Source organism: Malus domestica, chromosome 17, assembly GCF_042453785.1.
Source record: "Malus domestica chromosome 17, GDT2T_hap1".
NCBI classification, from domain to species: Eukaryota; Viridiplantae; Streptophyta; class Magnoliopsida; order Rosales; family Rosaceae; genus Malus; species Malus domestica.
The window spans coordinates 31925087-31931856 of record NC_091677.1 but is presented as its reverse complement, the minus strand read 5'-3'; positions in this window follow the sequence as shown (position 1 = coordinate 31931856).

Below are 6770 nucleotides of genomic sequence, written 5' to 3'. Positions count from 1 at the left end.
CATCTCAAGAATTGATGATGAATTCCTTTTTAGAGTACCTTATGACTTTTTCACAGAACTTTATATTTATAATCAGAACTTCAGTACCGTTTGGTACGTGGGAAGGGATGGAATTGAGTGGGACGAGATGTTCCGTCTCACGTTGGGTGCACCTAAAACGGGTGGAACGCGTTGTTCCACGGGACGAATTTTGGATGAATTTTCATTCTGCCTTACCCCCTAGAACGACTCATTCCATATCCGTGGAACACAAAATTATAACATCTCTAGTTCCTTCTTCTTTCTCTTTGTTTCCATCCGAGGGCATCTTTACTCCTTCTCTATTCCGTCGCGTCATGTCCCCTCCCGTCTCATTCTGTTCCGTCCTCTTATGTCTGCATACCAAACGATAAGCATTAACTAAACAATCTTAATTTTAATTGATTTTTGCAAATATAAATAGTTATGATTATAAGCACAATTCTATTAATAGACCCGAAGTGTTTTGAGAAACTCCTCATTAACCTTAAGGAGCCAAACTCTTGTTTTAAAAAAAAATAATCAGATTTTTTATATGAAATTAAAAAAAAAACAATTCAGTTAATTTGTAATGGTAGAGATTTAAAAAAAAATTCTGATTGTTTCATTTTTTTTATTATGTTATTATTTTTTTTGTTCATTTTTGGATAAATATATTCATTCTACATTGTAAACTTAACAGAAAATTGATGAAGTTAATTAAAGGACCACCCAATAGGTTCGGGTTGACATTATTAAAACTAATTTTTCCTAAGAAAATGATTCTCACTTCTTGTGTGAGGCTTTCAAACCCAAGAAAACCCGGTGGCGCCGACCCTAGCTTCGGCCGGGGTCGATTGTCGTTGCCTTCTTGCTTTCTTTCTCTTTTGTTTTCCTTGCTTTTGCTTTTTCTTCCAAATTTCTACTCTGATCTGTTATATTCCTCTATCCTTGAAGGTATTACTCTTCCTTGCTCCGATCTTCAACCATGAATCCTACTGAGATTGTGCGTAGAGTTCCAGTGTATCAACCAGCCCGTATGTTTCCAACACCACCATTTTCTCATTGTTGTCCGCCAGTTCTGGCAGTGTCGTTTGTGGGTTTCCACGAGCTTCATACTAATAGTTGGCTTCTCTCTCTTAGTTGTCGGCTATCCCTAACTTATGGTTGTGCTCATGTAGCAAATCGAAGTTGCATGTGGTGTCTGTTGAGGTGGTGCTCGACAGTGGACAAGGAGTCTGACGGATGGACTGGAACTGGACTGGTGGAGAAAGCTGTGGAAACCTATGGATGCTTCTAGTTTCGGAAGCTTGGTGTTAAACTTGGGCCTAACTGTTTCTGGGCTAATTTTGTGTTTTCTAGTGTTTTAGGCCTATTTTTGTTTGTTAATAGTAGTCTTTGGCCTTGGTTTGCTCATATGTTTTTTTAGTGTTTAATAAAATATCATTTTACCAGCACACACAAGCCATTATAAGGTGGGTTTGTGTGTATGCAAATTCCAAACAAGGTTAGATTGACGAAATCACACTTGCAAAATTATAATTATTAAAAAAGTAGGTTGCCAAAAGGCCTCTGAGGCTTAAGTTAGAAAAGTAGATTGAAAGAAAAGGTTGCAAACCGTACTAGGCAAACAACTATGTTCTGCTAGTGATGGTGCATGCTAGTCTCAACGGTAACTTTCTAGTAGTTCGAGAGGTCCCTAATTGGTTGGAAAGCAAGAAAGCCGGATACCCAAGGAGAGGAGTCTGAAGAGTCCGCTTTGTACTAACTTGGGTTTGGTATGGCTTGGTGGTAGGACACCATGGGCACAATGGGCACTATGGCGACCGAATACCTTGTACCTACAAGAGAGGTAGATGCCTCGTCCCTTGAGATATTATGTAGTTTGCTCGCAACGTGAAGGGTAAAACTGTCATAGCGAGATTAAAGTCCGTGTGTCATTCTCGTATTAGATGCGGTTATTTTATGTCTCTCCAGGTTAGGTTGCCGAGTTTCACGAGCTGATCAATTACCTTTTTTTCTTATTCCTAAAGTAAGTGTGAGTAACAAATATTTAAAAGGACAAATTGTGACCGCCATTAAGGTCTTAAACTTTTGAAAATTAGACATTTCCCCCTTGCCGTTATATTCCATTTACTATTCCGTCAAACTTAGGGGTAAATTAGTCTTTTCATTCTTCATTCTTGTTTGTCAGCTATAACTATTATACATATAGGATAGCAGAAAACCATCCTTATGCATGTGTGAACATCGAGAACTAGGGCACCATCTTTAAAAAAACAAACGCGGCCTAATTACCATCATGGGGCATAACCCCTAAAGCCTAAAAGGAAACTCAACTGTTTTTATGAGAATGTTGTATTAGAAATCTTACTCAAACTTCTCATTAAGTCTTTGTTGGTTTGCACTGTATTGTCCAAGAGTTATAAATACCGGATCCTGAGCTCGTACTTCATTAAAAAGCATCGCATCATAACACTTAAATCTAATTACAAGAATGGAATTCCACCCTTCCTGCTCATGAGAGTGGCATCATCACTAGCCACATAACAGTCTTATCACGCATAATTAAAGAGGTTCATTCTGTCTAATATGGTGACCAAACTTTTGACTAGTACTCCATGACATAATACACACTTGCTAGCAGGAAAGGTTTTTGCAATTCTTCTCTTTGTGTGGTTGGAATTTGTAACGGTCTTACCTGTCTCGCATCTATTTCTTCTATCCTTAATGCGTACATTAGGTCCATGAAGGTTTAGTTTTTGAATGATTGTGTTCCATGAGAAGATATAACCAAATACTTCACCATTTGCAAGACAAACAAGACCGTTACAAAATCCAACCACACGAAGACAAGGATTGCAAAAACCTTTCGTGGTAGCAAGTGGGTATTCTCTCATGGAGTACTGGTCTAAAGCCTGGTAACCATATTAAGGTTGTGTTTTTGCTACCCTTAGTTTGTCGGGTACTTGGGCAACTCCTCATTGCCATCTCTTTATTATATATGATAAACATTGAGGTATGGTCTAGTATTATTTTATTTTATTTTATTTTTATACAAGTGATATTTTACACTAATCTACATTAAGGAGAGATGGAATGTTTAAACCCGAAACATAGTGGATTAAAAAAGAAGGTCCTCAGCTTCAAAGCAATCAATTAGTTGCTTGATGTAGTCTAATATAAGGGGGATGTAGTCAAACTCGGATTTGAGAGGATATTAAAAGACTTTAAAATCCTAGTGTAGTCAATTAAAAGATTTTAAAGGATTTTAGAATCCATTCAAATATAGGTGTAGTCAATTAAAAGATTTTAAAGGATTTTAAAATTCATCCAAATCTAAGTGTATTAAAAAAATTAAGGGGGGTGTAGTCAAATTAGGATTTGACATGATTTTAATGGACTTTAAAATCAGAGGGTAGTCAACTAGGATTTTAGAAGAGGATTTTAAAAGACTTTGAAATCATGGTGTAGTCAAATTAAGATTTAAGAGGATTTTAAAAATACATCAAAATCCAGAGGTAGTCAAGTGAGATTTTAAAAGACATTTTTAGAATTATTCTAAATCTATGGGTATTCAAACAAATAAAGATTTGGTAGGATTTCATGAAGAAGTGGATTTCATTGGATTTGAGAGCTTGAAGTATATATACCCAACACCAAATACAATCTCATCTCAACCCCTAGGATTTCTTTCAAGCTTATGTTCCATTCTCTCCCTTTGGCCCTTACTTATCACCATAAGCAGTAAGAGAACTACTTCTCTAGTCCATATATTGGTGAATCAATACTCACTCGCACACCTTTGACCCTTTCCACTATTGTTCTATATATTTTTATGCCTTAATTTGGTAAGGGGTCGGTTAAACTCATTGAATCTGCTATGGAAGTGGTAGGTTTGTCAATAGAGTTGCAGATTGACTTGAGCTACAGAAATATACCATTTCAAATCAAACCCAGAAGTTTGATTACCAATCCAATCGGCAAAGTAAGACCAAAATTCAAAACCCACCATCTATAATGTAAGAACACATCAACCCACTGGTAAAAAAATCAAAACCAAAGAAGAAGAATTTGATTTGCACCTGAAAATCCAATTGAATCACTCGTCGATGCCTCGAATTGAATTTGAATAAAAACAATCATTCTTTAGGGAGACAGAAAATGGATAAGACAATTAAAAAGTGTGAATTGGGTTGAGATGCCGGCTTGAAAAGGAAGCAGCTGCATAATCATGTTTTAGGGCACGGAGGGAGAAAATGGTTTTTCTTTTGTTATTTGAAAAAAATAAAAACAATCTGATAAAGATAAATGAAAAGAAAATATGTTGCGATTTATATACTAGTTAAAGTGTAAATAGTAGTTTATTGTCTCACATTGGTGAAGTACATATGTAATACCAATTGTAATTCCTATATATACTTCACTTTGGAGATTAATGAATACATAAGAAATTCCTAAATATTGTCATATATATTTTTCGTATTTACCATGTTTAGTTTAATATTGGTATTTACCATGTTTAGTTTAATATGGCATCAGAGCAGTTCACTCTTGGTGACATGTGTGTTTTAATTTTGTGCCCACATTTTTCGTGATTTCCTTCGTGAAAAAAAAAAGTGAATAGTGTCGCACTACAGTACAACACTTTGCTACAGTGCATGAACAGTGGTCTGCTTGTGAACAATGATCATCTACATTGCCGTAAACAGTGATTGCTACAGTGTCGTGAATAGTCTCTGCTACAATGTCGTGAACAGTTATTGCTACAGTGTTTTGGTAAATTGTTTTCATTCCGCTGCGTATCTTTTGTGCCTTTATTATTCGTGATTTTGCTCAATGACTCAATATAATCATAGTGTTGTTATGCATCTTGATGGAACAAATAAATGGATAATTGATACTAGGGCCACTGATCATGTGACTAATGACCCTAGAGTGTTTGATGAGTTATGTGACTATGTTCGTGATCCGTATATTACTAGTGCAAATGGAGCATTTTCCCCTGTGAATGGTGAATGCACTATCTTTCTGACTCCAACCTTATCATTGGTCCGTGCTTTACTTGTTCCTGATGTTAAGTGCAATTTTTTGTCGGTTGGAAAACTTCTTAATACCTTTTATTGTTCTGCTCACTTCTACCCTACGTATTGTTATTTTCAAGACATTCAAACTCAGAAGATAATTGGTTGTGGTAAAAGAATAGGAGGTTTGTACATCTTGACTATGGAGGATACTGTTGTTTCTGGTTCAAATAATCATCAAGTTTTAAGTGCTAAAGTGGATGACAAACATCAAATTTAGTTGTGGCATTGACGATTAAGACATCCATCATTCAGTTATATAAAGCATATATTTCCTTCTTTGTTTCACACTTGTAGTGATTTAGAGTTCAAGTGTGAAACATGTATCCTGGCTAAGAGTCATCGTGCTTCCTTTCCTGTAAGTGATTCTAAAGCTACTTTGCCATTTGATTTGATACATTCTGATGTGTGGGGTCCAGCGAAAGTTACTTCTAATGGATTCCGTTGGTTTGTTACTTTTATCGATGATTGTACTCGGTTAACTTGGATGTTCTTGATGAAGAATATGAGTTATGTTCCATTACTTCTTCAAGAATTTTGTACAATGGTGTCTACTTAGTTTCAGACCAAAGTTAATGTCTTCAGGTCTGATAACGGAGGAGAATATGTGAATCACACTTTGGCATGTTTTTTTCGTGATCATGGTATTATTCACCAGACGGCTACTCTGTTTACACCCCAACAAAATGGTGTGTCCGAACGGAAGAATCGTCAAATAATGGAGGTTGCTCGCTCCTTGATGTTGGATAAATGTGTTTCTAATCATTTCTGGGGTCATGCTGTTTTGGCTGCTGTGTATTTGATCAATTGTGTTCCAAGTAGTGTTCTTGATTTTCAGACACCGTTTGATGTGCTACAAAAACATGTTTATCTTGTTTCTGTATCAAAGCTTCCTCCGAAAGTGTTTGGGTGTATTGCGTATGTGCATGTCTACTCTTATCAGCAGAGTAAACTTGATGCATGTGCTTTCCGGTGTGTCTTTATTGGGTATGCTAACAATAAAAAAGGCTATAAGTGTTATCATCATCCGACTAAAAAAACTTATATTACCATTGATGTCACCTTCCATGAGGAAGTTTCGTATTTTGTGAAGCCTTCTTCCGACTCTCCACTTCAGGGGGAGAGAGGGGGTGAAGTACAAATTCGAAGATATGTTGTGGATGATGTGTTATAGGCAGAGTTGGGAACAGAACCTATTATGTTATGTGATACTGATCAGTCGGCTATAAATAGTGATCGGTCACTTGTCATTCCCAAAACTATTTCTACTGACGACATATTAGATGTGCCCATGTTTGACGACTTACCTTCTGATGATCAGTTGCCTGCTGTTGATATGTCTAACGAGTTGCCTGATGATGGTTCGTCCAATGATGATTCTTCTAACAGTTTGGTGCAAGATGTTGGCATACATGAGGTAAATTCTAACGATTATTCTACTTATCAGTTGTCTCCACGAGTGGAAAACCTAAAGTACAATATGAGCCTGATATGCATGTCAAAGCCAAATATCCTATCAATAATTATATGTCTACTCATCGTTTGTCCAAACCGTATGCATCTTACATATGTCAGCTATCTAGTGTATCAATTCCAACAAAATTGCAAGATGCTTTGTCTGACCCTAATTGGATTAATGCCATGCAAGTTGAGATAAAAGCTTTGGAAAAGAATTCTACTTGGTATTTG